The sequence below is a fragment of the Bos mutus genome, chromosome 10 (assembly GCF_027580195.1).
Source record: "Bos mutus isolate GX-2022 chromosome 10, NWIPB_WYAK_1.1, whole genome shotgun sequence".
Classification (NCBI taxonomy): Eukaryota; Metazoa; Chordata; class Mammalia; order Artiodactyla; family Bovidae; genus Bos; species Bos mutus.
The window spans coordinates 48,075,901-48,088,308 of NC_091626.1; the positions used below are offsets into that span (position 1 = coordinate 48,075,901).

General features: G+C 40.1%; 1 protein-coding gene across 1 annotated transcript in view; it reads left to right on the plus strand.

The window, feature by feature from the left end:
• Positions 1–12,408, plus strand: part of DTWD1 (DTW domain containing 1) — a 94,281-nt gene that overhangs the window by 44,481 nt on the left and 37,392 nt on the right. The window contains exon 7 of the transcript XR_011465653.1: positions 318–4,258. The gene's annotated coding sequence lies outside the window, so the exon portion shown is untranslated. The remainder of the gene's footprint in view (positions 1–317; positions 4,259–12,408) is intronic.

Consider the following 12,408-nt stretch of genomic DNA (forward strand, 5'->3'; position numbering starts at 1 on the left):
TCAACTCTCATATCCATTCTTGACTACTGGAAAAACCATAGCTTTGACTAGATGGACCTTTGTCAGCAAAGTAATGTCTCTACTTTTTAATATGCTGTCTAGGATTGTCATAGCTTTTCTTCCAAGGAGCAAGCGTCTTTTAATTTCATGACTGCAGTCACCATCTGCAGTGATTTTAGAGCCCAAGAGAAGAGAGTTGTCACTGTTTCCATTTTTTCCCTATCTATTTCTATGAAGTGATGGGACTGGATGCCATGATCTTAGTTTTTAGAATGTTGAGATTTAAGCTAACATTAAATCCACATATCTCCTCTCAGCTCCTGTGCCAGTCTGCCACCGCTCCATGAAAGCTGCAGCTTTTCATTATAGAGGACTGGAATGCAAAAGTAGAAAGTCAAGAAATACCTAGAGTAACAGGCAAATTTGGCCTTGGATTACAGAATGAAGCAGGGCAAAGGCTAACAGAGTGACGCCAAGAGAACACACTGGTCATCACCCTCTTCCAACAACACAAGAGAAGACTCTACACATGGAAATCACCAGATGGCCAACACCGAAATCAGATTGATTATATTCTTTGCAGCCAAAGATGGAGAAGCTCTATACAGTCAGCAAAAACAAGACCGGGAGCTGACTGGCACTCAGATCATGAACTCCTTATTGCCAAATTCAGATTTAAATTGAAGAAATTAGGGAAAACCACTAGACCATTCAGGTATGACCTAAATCAAATCCCTTATGATTATACAGTGGAAGTGAGAAATAGATTTAAGGGACTAGATCTGATAGACAGAGTGCCTGATGAACTATGGACAGAGGTTCGTGACATTGTACAGGAGGCAGGGATCAAGACCATCCCTAAGAAAAGAAATGCAAAAAGGCAAAGTGGCTGTCTGAGGAGGCCTTACAAATAGCTGTGAAAGGAAGAGAAGTGAAAAGCAAAGGAGAAAAGGAAAGATATAAGCATCTGAATGCAGAGTTCCAAAGAATAGCAAGGAGAGATAAGAAAGCCTTTCTTAGCGATCATGCAAATAGAGGAAAACAATAGAATGGGAAAGACTAGAGATCTCTTCAAGAAAAGTAGAGATACCAAGGGAACATTTCATTCAAAGATGGGCTCGATAAAGGACAGAAATGGTATGGACCTAATAGAAGCAGATATTAAGAGGAGGTGGCAAGAATACACAGAAGAATTGTACAAAAAAGATCTTCATGACCCAGATAATCACGATGGTGTGATCACTCATCCTAAAAGATGATGCTGTTAAAGTGTTGTACTCAACATGCCTGCAAATTTGGAGAAAACAGCAGTGGCCACAGGACTGGAAAAGGTCAGTTTTTATTCCAATCCCAAAGAAAGGCAATGTCAAAAAATGCTCAAACTACCACACAATTGCACTCATCTCACACACTAGTAAAGTGATGTTCAAAATTCTCCAAGCCAGGCTTCAGCAGTACATGAAACATGAACTTCCAGATGTTCAAGCTGGTTTTAGAAAAGGCAGAGGAACCAGAGATCAAGTTGCCAACATCCACTGGATCATTGAAAAAGCAAGAGAGTTCCAGAAAAATGTCTACTTCTGCTTTATTGACTATGCCAAAGCCTTTGACTGTGTGGATCACAATAAACTGAAAAATTCTGAAAGAGATGGGAATACCAGACCAACTGACATGCCTCCTGAGAAACCTGTATGCAGGTCAGGAAGCAACAGTTAGAACTGGACATGGAACAGCAGACTGGTTCTAAATAGGAAAAGGAGTATGTCAAGGCTGTATATTGTCATCCTGCTTATTTAAGTTATATGCAGAGTAAATCTTGGGAAACGCTGGGCTGGAAGAAGCACAAGCTGGAATCAAGATTGCTGGGAGAAATATCAATAACCTCAGATATGCATATGACACCACCCTTATGGCGGAAAGTGAAGAATAACTAAAGAGCCTCTTGATGAATGTGAAAGAGGAGGGTGAAAAAGTTGGCTTAAAACTCAACATTCAGAAAACTAAGATCATAGCATCTGGTCCCATTACTTCATGGCAAATAGATGGGGACACATTGGACACAGTGGCTGACTTTTGCCAGGGACCAGCCCCGGCTGATCCAGGGTATTCGAAGGAGAGACGGCGTAGGCGAGGATCAGGATACAATAGCTTCAATTAGATATTAATTAGAGATATAAAGAGTAATAGAATAAGGATAGCTCAGTAGGAAAATTCAGTGGAGAAAAGAGGCTGAGTAGCTTGGTTTATGCGGGGGACCAATAAAACTTCAAGACAAGAAGCTTGCACCACTTACGTAGGCCGCAGGCGTCCTTCCGTTCTCCCGAAGGAGAGGAGACACTGAGGCCTCCCCGGTCGGATCTTAGAAGCCCAGGCATAATTAGTAAGCATGGTGGGTTCCGCGCTCCAGATGGAGACTCAACCAGAGTGAGAGAGAGAGCGACATGGGGAGACCAGTATTTCGAGAAACTGATCCCAATTCTTTATTTTCCATGGTCTGTTTTTATACACTGAGATGTTATACAAAAGTCATGTGGGGACAGCAGTCCTGACTTTTATTAAAGTCAGGTGCTTCACACAAATGTATACAGAGGTCTTAGGGGTGTTACATCATCTTCTGGCCAGGGGGGCCTGCTGACAATTTACGACCCTCTCCTTGTGATAGCGGTCAGTCAGTCAGGACACTTATTTCTCCAGGGCTGATTAGTCTCAAAACAGACGCCACCCAAGTAAAGTTACATTCCTACAGGGTGAGGGTGTAGTGGGTTTTAGTTAAGGAAAAAATTTACTTAGCCTAAGGTCTAACTAACGTGATTAATATCAAAGGTTAATTCTATATATTCATTAATGTGTGTAAGGGCAGGGGATATGGAGACTTAGCAACAAACATTGGCTCAACAAATGAAAAACCCTTCACCAACACAATTTCTAATTAGCCCATTATACTTATACTAATAGTTTTCTAACTTCTCTAAAGAACCTGTTTTTAGAGGGTTTAAAGCATCTTGTGCCTCTCACGGTTGGGAGGCTGTGAGCAATCACATGTGGCTGGACGAGCCTGTCAGGCAGGCTAGAGAACCTTCAGAGGAGTTTGTAGGTTAAAACACTCTTATCACGCCCAGGAATTATTATTAACTGGAGCTCTAGGTTAACTCCTTCTTCGAAAGAGGTGGTGGGGGACAGCCCCCCGTAAAGTCAGAGGTGTAGGTAAGAGCACAAAGTAGTAAAGTAGACAGGCTCTGGTTATGGGGGTAGACGCTCGAGGATTTCCAGGGGGACTCCTGAGGCTCGATCCCGCCTTTGCGTATGTCGAGCCTCCTTCCTCATGACCTTTGTCACGGGCGGAGTACCTCACTCTGGCCCCCAACAGACTTTATTTTTTGGGGCTCCAAAATCACTGTAGATGGTGATTGCAGCCATGAAATTAAAAGACACTTACTCCTTGGAAGGAAAGTTATGACCAACTTGGACAGCATATTAAAAAGCAGAGACATTACTTTGTCAACAAAGGTCCATCTAGTCAAGGCTATGGTTTTTCTAGTAGTCATGTATGGATTTGAGAGTTGGATTATAAAGAAAGCTGAGTGCAAAGAATGGATGCTTTTGAACTGTGGTGTTTCAGAAGACTCTTGAGAGTCCCTTGGACTGCAAGGAGATCCAACCAGTCCACCCTAAATGACATCAGTCCTGGGTGTTCATTGGAAAGACTGATGTTGAAGCTGCAACTCCAATTATTTGGCCACCTGATTTGAAGAGCTGACTAATTGGAAAAGACCCTGATGCTGAGAAAGATTGAGGGCAGGAAGAGAAGGGAACAACAGAGGATGAGATCTTTGGATAGCATCACCGACTCAATGGGCATGAGTTTGGGTGAACTCCAGGAGCTGGTGATGGACAGGGAGGCCTGGCGTGCTACAGTTCATGGGGTCACAAAGAGTCAGACGTGACTGAGCGACTGAACTGACTAAAAGCATACATGTCCCCAAACATAGTCACTATAATCTAGTAGAGAGGTTGAGGTTCTTAGAAAGCTGGAATGTATGTTATAGGAAAGCCAAAGAAAGCACTAGAAGTTTTCTAACCTTTTGTTGTGGATAGAGGAGATTAATTGCTCTTACTTACTCTCCACTGTTGTCACTGCCAGATAACTTGACGTTTGAACATTGCCTGAATCATATGGGTCAGTTTTTGTAAGATCCTCAAAGTACCGACTGTTGTGGGTCAAGGTAGCTTCATGTTGGATCCATTCCTTAGGAATAAGGTAGGTGGAATTCTGTTGTAGAAGGTAGAAATGTGCCAGTCAATCTGGCACATAATGTTTATTTGTAACAGGAATCTTATGAATGAAGACAGAGATGGTAGAGGATGAGGGAGATATATCACTGAGAGAATAAGAAGTGAACTATGACTGGGAAAGCCAAACAATATGAATTTGTATACGTATTTTTAATATCCTAATTTTCTCTGTATGAAAATGGAGTCTGGGTGAAAACTTTTTTTATATATTAAAAGAGTTAATTTTCTTGTATATCAAAGACCATGTAAAAAGTTAGAGGAAAGCTTAAAGCTTAGAAGTATTAGTCATACATGTTTTCTTCTGTGTACATATATATATATATATATATATATATAGACATATATTATAAATATTGAGAAAATGAACATACATGGTTCAATTTTTAAATTATATTTTTATTTTTTATTGGAGTGTTTCTGCTGTACAACAATGTGAATCAGCTATATATACATACATCCCCTCCCTTTTGAACCTCCATCCCACCCTCCCCCCAATTCCACCCCGCTAGGTCATAATTGAGCACCAAACTGAGCTCCCTGTGCTATAAAACAGCTTCCTACGAGCTATCTATTTTATACACAATAATGTATAAAGTTTATCCCTATCTCCCAATTCATCTCACCTTCTCCTTCCCACCATGTCCATCTGTCCATTGTTTACATCTGGGTTTCTATTCCTGCCTTACAAATAGGCTGAGATGGTTCAATCTTTACTATCTTTTATACATGTCTTTCTTCATTTGTCATTTTATGTATTTATCACATTATGGCCTTTTGTGTTTATTTTTCACTATGACTTCCCTATCCCTGTCCCGTGATTTTGAGCTGCTTGAGGGCAGGACACAGTGGGCCTCATAGAACTGGGCACGGCATTCAGCATACAGCAGGCAATCTGCATTTACTGAATGAAATGATTATGGCCCTGACCAACCATCAGTAAGGCAAATCAAGTTGACTTTTGAAATTGGGATGACTTCATTCTTACCATCATCTCTCTCTCTCTGGAAGAGTTTCATTTTGTAACATAGAATATGAGTTGTAAGACCGAAGTTAGGCAGTTTGTTAGGCAGAAGTTTATGGCTGTAAAACAGAATTGGGATAATTATCCTGCTTTGGGATTGAAACGGGCAGTGGAAAATTGTTCCACGGATGATGGCGCTGGGAAACAATTCAAATCAGCCCCTGACAGACTGACTTGGTATTCCAGGTATAATAATTTTCCCTCATATCTAGGCCCTCATCAATTACTTTTGAAATATTTGCTTTGAAATAAAAAAAGCTAAAGCATTGGTTCTATTCATTTTCACCTAACTCAGCTACAAGTATTCCCAACTGACAGTTTTCCATTCTAATGCTAACCAGGGCAAAGCTTCTGTCTCCCTTTATTTATTTATTTTTTATTATCTTCATTTTTCTCACTTATAAAGAAGGTGGCTCTCTATTGGGAATATGATGATCATAAATTGTTGAATGCTAGTTGATTGGTCAATGACAGTTTAGTAATGTTTTCATCAAATAGACTTCCTTGGCCCAGATAGGCGGGGTGTGTGGCAAGAGACTGGTATAGTTAAGCTGAAATAAAAGCCTCTGAATTTGAATTTTCAACTTAGAGACACCCACTTTCCTTTCTAGGCTTATTTCATTTTCCCTTCAGTTCCTATGTAAACTTTTAACACAAGAAAGTGAGATAGTATACTCCATTACAAAAACAAGCAAATGAAAAATTTCCGTTGAGAAAGGAAACAGATCTTGACTTCACTGTCACATCACCAGTGCCATTTGCCTAGAGGACACTCTGTGTGTAGAAGGATGAATGACCCATCCTCTCTGCTCATCGCCTCCCAGCCTAGTCATTCTTTTGTCATAATGGGCCTCCACTTTCAGCTCTAGAGGCTGCCTATGTGATCTCCTCTCTTTCAGATACCTGGAATCCTCGCTTTTACAAAGAATAGCTCTCTTCTCACTGTCCTACTTAGATTTCTCAGTTTTTTCTACCTCAGGAATCTTGTATACATCCCTTAGCATTTGGTCTGGGTTCTCTGTTATTTACAGCATCAGACCTTGCTTCTATCACATCCACAAATGGGTGTTGTTTTTGCTTTGGCTCCTTCCCTTCATTCTTTTTGGAGTTATTTCTCCACTGATCTCCAGTAGCATACTGGGCACCTACTGACCTATGGAGTTCATCTTTCAGTGTCCTATCTTTCTGCCTTTTCATACTGTTCATGGGGTTCTCAAGGCAAGAATACTAAAGTGGTTTGCCATTCCCTTCAATTCAATGGACATGAGTTTAGGTAAACTCCGGGAGTTGGTGATGGACAGGGAGGCCTGGCATGCTGTGGTTCATAGGGTCACAAAGAGTCGGACACGACTGAGCGACTGAACTGACTGACTGACTCTGTTATTTATTTCCATCACCCCTCCCCCTACCAGATGAAACTGAACTGAAAAAGATAAGGACTGATTGGACTGTCTCATATTCTTTCATTTCCCTAGAGAGTCCATTATCAAGATCAAGCATCTTTAAAACTATCTTCAAAATAATTAGACTTTTCACATTACCAAAAGTGACCTACATCAAGAAGGGAATAATGATTAGGTGCCATGATGCTAAAACTTCATTTTTCCTCTTTGAATTACTTTTTAAAAGACTCACTTCTGAAATACCAATTTGGTGAATCTCTGGCCCCAGAAAGGTAATTGGGGGTATTTGGGGGAGTGGGAGTGGGTTAACATGTATCATGTACCAGGAAAGGAAGATAGGGGAAGGAAAAACAAACCCAAAACAAGACTTCTGTCTTGTTATACTCAGCTGAAGATGAAAAAAAATGAAGAGTCAGTCTTTGAGATATGGCATATTTAATTCTAGTGTTTTGACTTCTGATAATGTTAAAAAGCCTTTAGCTTGGCTCTTGTTGATTCTGCGTACTCGAACTAAACTTTAGTTTCTCAAGTGCTTTCTTTTAAAAGGAATAAAATATTTTATCCAGCATGTTATTTCTAATTTTCTTTCTACTAATAGCTTTCATACTCCCTTGATCTGAGCCCAGAACAAGATGGCTGATTAGAAAGACATTTCCTGCAAGAGGTTTGATCTAGACGTATCTACATCAAGTCAGAATGCTTGGGCACCATCCAAAAGGGCAGAAAATATGTTCTGTGTTATTAGAAATCCTGGAATGGAAGTACAAAGTAGTACACAGTAAGTGAGAGCATGTTTTATATCTGTGACTGGATTTTCCAACATTTAGAGGCACAGACTAAAGCAAAAGGGAGTAGCAGTAGGTCCAGCCCTTGGCTTTGTAAAAATGCCAAGTTGTAATCACATCTTATTTATTTTTCAAGATGACACAACAGCCTAAGAAAATTTAGTTTACAGAAAAATTCCAGAAACAGTACATCAACAATCCCTCAAAGTATATGTAGTTATTATTTATTCCTTGGAGGTAGTGGAAATAAAAATGGAGGTGAGTAGAAGAGTCATTGTGGGCCTTGAGGATCACTGAAAGATTGATAATGGGGATGAGATAAACTACATGCATTGCTAGCTGCTCAGTGTTATGCCCACTTGGATTTGAGGCTAGTGAATTCTCAAGGGCTGGTTTCTGAAGAAATAAAGAAACTCTACTTGAGCTTAAGACTGTGAGGTTCCAGGAAAGGCTGAGTATTTAAAGCAAAACCTATAGGAAAACTTAGTGATGGACAGGAAAGCCTGGCGTGCTGCAGTCCATGGGGTCGCAGAGAGTTGGACCCAACTGAGCGACTGAACTGAACTGATAGGAAAACTTGAACTTGGATTGTCCTGTAATATCCCAGTTGATCAAAGCAAGTATGTTCCAGAGGAACACTTCATTTCTGGAGCCCTGCAACACTGCCCCAGGATAATTCATAGGATTTACTTATGGCAACCAGCTCATCAGTGACCCTGAAGATTGGTTCTACTTCCTTTTTGCTGTTCAACAGATCATAGCCAAGTTACCATTTAGTGTTATATCTCCTTGCCCACATGCTGTTGTTTCAACTTCTGCAAATGGGCCTTTGTCTTTGTTAAGAGAAGCTGGTTAGTCTGACTCTTGAAAGCCTCCAGTCAGCCCTCATGCAGGACTGACGTATCTGATGGACTCAAGACATGCGCTGTCTTTCTGAGAAGCTTCACAATATCGCTCTTCTCTTCAACATCACCCTACCACATTCCCAGAGACCCAGAACTGGTCTGCTCTTCACTGGGTCTATGATTGTAAATGCTTCTTCATGGAGGGCAGAGGAGTTGAAAGCTTACTGAGGAGTTAAAATATTTACCAAGCAACAGTCAAAGACAGCTGAGAAATTATAGAAAGGTACAGGTCACCTGACATTCTCTCTCTCTAATTTCTTACTTTTTTTCCTTCCAATTTATGCAAAGAATTGAAGATCCCGAGAAATAGTTGAAATAGGCTAACTATTAAAAAGGCACTTTTCCTTATTTAAAGAAAATAGGCATATATTTTGTATGACTTAACATATTTTAAAAGAAGATACAAATGAAAAATTATATGGGGATCTCTCAAAAATACATTATTTATCCTGTGACTCAAATGATTACTGATAAAGCTACAAATAGTGTTCACTTGGGGGAATACAATGATTTTCAATTATTGACATTTCTTTACCAACAAATGTTTGTGAAACAGGAACTTTTCACTAAAGAAGATTTATAGGGGAAAAAGTCAGGAGCTCATCATGAGAATAAATTACTCAGAGAGAAAAAGGGGAAATGGATATTGTGTAGAAAACCAGGAAGACAAACAAATGTGAGAGAAAACACCTGCTTTCCTATAAACATCTGACTTAATACAGTTCCCAGAAATGTTCAATGAAATAACTGTTAACAACAAATTCAGACTCAATTAACATAACATTACAATTTCAAAGGTCAAAAGAAAAAGCTGCCTTTCTTCTCTTTTTACTTTTTAGCTTTCCCCCTGTCCAGAATTCTCTGGTGATGTAGCCAACAGATGGATTTATTTCTTTTTAAGCTTAAAGAAAGGTCACAAATAGCTTTCAACAGATTACAAACGATTTGACACATGATTTCAGAAGCTGGGAAAATTCCATGGACGCAGGAAAGCTTTGAGAATTGATGAAAAGATTTCATAACAGTGCAGGCCAAAATTAACATTGCGAACACAGGTTCCATTTTAATTAATTAGGTGCAAACCATAGCCCAGCCCTCTGGATCAGTTGTGCCTGCTTTACTAGCCGATTTTGAGAATTCTTTGATATTTAAATTTGATATTATTGCTTAACAGTAAAAGGCCTTTTGTTACCTTAAGGTAAAAAGCTTCTGCTTTAAACCCAAGCCCAGTTCCCAGTATAATTTGAAGGATTACAAAGGCACTGTCCTGTCCAAAATTATCTTCATTAGACTCAACTGAAACAGTATTTTTATTCTGTGCTTACTACATGGCATAGAGATCCTTTTCATTGCTGTGGATATCTGGGCTTTCCTTCTTAAAGATGAAGCGATCCTCAGAGATGACTGGCCTGCATTTTTACTAAAAGATGCCAGTTATTGGGAGAAATTCTAGAATACTACAGTTTACTTGAATCGGGCTTGTTAGGGTGCAATTAGCGTCTTTTATTGCTTGAAAGAGAACAGTTTTGAGATCCCTTAAAATTTGGGATGTGAATCCTCTTAAGAATATAGTATTTGTTTACTTTTTTCATCTTTTCTAATTGATTTAAAGGGATTAATGAAGCCATCATCAATTTAAGCTCCCTCTCTCTTTGTGTGTGTGGTTAGTTGCTTAGTTGTGTCGGATTCTTTGTGACCCTATGGGCTGTAGCCCACCAGGCTCCTCCGTGTCCATGGAATTCTCTAGGCAAAATACTGGAGTGGGTTGCCATGCCCTCCTCCAAGGGTTCTTCCCAGCCCAGGGATGAAACCCACATCTCTTATGTCTCCTGCTTTGGCAGGTGGCGCTAGTGGTAAAGAACCTGCCTGCCAAAGCAGGAGATGTAAGAGATGCAGATTCATGGGTTGGGAAAATCCGTTAGAGGAGGACATGGCAATCCACTTCGGTATTATTGCCTAGAGAATCCCATGCTCAGAGGATCCTGGCAGGCTACAGTCTACAGGGTCGTAAAGAGTTGGACACGACTGAAGTGACTTCATGCATGCACAAAGGCATGTGCTTTTCTTCCCAAAGTCCTAAAAAATGTACTCTACCAATACAAGAAGTTAAATCAAGAGAGAGAAAAGACCTAGGGTCTAAGATATAGTGACATCAATACAGTACACATAAGGAAGTCCAATTATGAGAGTGAACAATAATCTTAGGACAGTATTCAGTTGTAGGACTAGACAGTAATTCAGTTCAGTTCAGTCGCTCAGTTGTGTCCGACTCTTTGCGACCCCAAAAATCGCAGCACGCCAGGCCTCCCTGTCCATCAGCAACTCCCGGAGTTCACCCAGACTCAAGTCCATCGAGTCAGTGATGCCATCCAGCCAGTGATGCCATTCAGCCATCTCGTCCTCTGTCATCCCCTTCTCCTCCTGCCCCCAATCCCTCCCAGCATCAGAGTATTTTCCAATGAGTCAACTCTTCGCATGAGGTGGCCAAAGTACTGGAGTTTCAGCTTTAGCATCATTCCTTCCAAAAAAAATCCCAGGGCTGATCTCCTTCAGAATGGGCTGGTTGGATCTCCTTGCAGTCCAAGGGACTCTCAAGAGTCTTCTCCAACACCACACTTCAAAAGCATCAATTCTTCGGCACTCAGCCTTCTTCACAGTCCAACTCTCACATCCATACATGACCACTGGAAAAACCATAGCCTTGACTAGACAGACCTTTGTTGGCAAAGTAATGTCTCTGCTTTTTAATATGCTATTTAGGTTGGGCATAACTTTTCTTCCAAGAAGTAAGCGTCTTTTAATTTCATGGCTACAGTCACCATCTGCAGTGATCTTGGAGCCCCAAAAAATAAGTCTGACACTGTTTCCACTGTTTCCCCACCTATTTCCCATAAAGTGATGGGACTGGATGCCATGATCTTCGTTTTCTGAGTGTTGAGCTTTAAGCCAACTTTTTCACTCTCCACTTTCACTTTCGTCACGAGGCTTTTGAGTTCCTCTTCACTTTCTGCCATAAGGGTGGTGTCATCTGCATATCTGAGGTTATTGATATTTCTCGCAGCAATCTTGATTCCAGCTTTTGCTTCTTCCAGCCCAGTGTTTCTCATGATGTACTCTGCATATAAGTTAAATAAGCAGGGTGACAATATACAGCCTTGACATACTCCTTTTCCTATTTGGAACCAGTCTGTTGTTCCATGTCCAGTTCTAACTGTTGCTTCCTGACCTGCATACAGGTTTCTCAAGAGGCAGGTCAGGTGGCCTGGTATTCCCATCTCTTTCAGAATTTTCCACAGTTTATTGTGATCCACACAGTCAGAGGCTTTGGCATAGTCAATAAAGCAGAAGTAGATGTTTTTCTGGAATTCTCTTGCTTTTTCCATGATTCAGCGGATGTTGGCAATTTGATCTCTGGTTCCTCTGCCTTTTCTATAACCAGCTTGAACATCAGGAAGTTCACAACAGTAATTAGTAGAGTTCAAAACAAGAGATCAGAGGGCTTCAGAAAGGCTGCCTTAAAGAAAAAATAATATGCAATTTGTAATTTTTTGGTTGTGCTTGACATTGAAAACGTCTTTAGAATTCTCTTAAAAGAACTTGAGGATAAATTAGTGCCTAGAAAAGTAATTATTGAAAAATTAATTTAATTTTGTTAACTCCAGGGAAAGCAAAAATTGTAAAAGAGAAATGCAATACACACTATGTGATTCTACTGTAAACCATATTCATATCTTGTTAATGATATGTGTTATTCTTTATTCAACTATAGTTTGCATTATAATTATGCTACAATAATGGGTGGGAGGTAATAGAAAAAAATGTGGCTTGTGTGTGTGGTGAGGGGGGTTGGAAAGAGTTTTGCTGTGCAAAAGAGCTGTATCCTAATATTTCATAGCCATAAATCAACAGATATTATCTACAGTAATAATAGCAGTTTATACATATAATTTAGAAATATGGAAATAAACACCAGGAAAAATAATAGAATGGCTTGAAAGTGA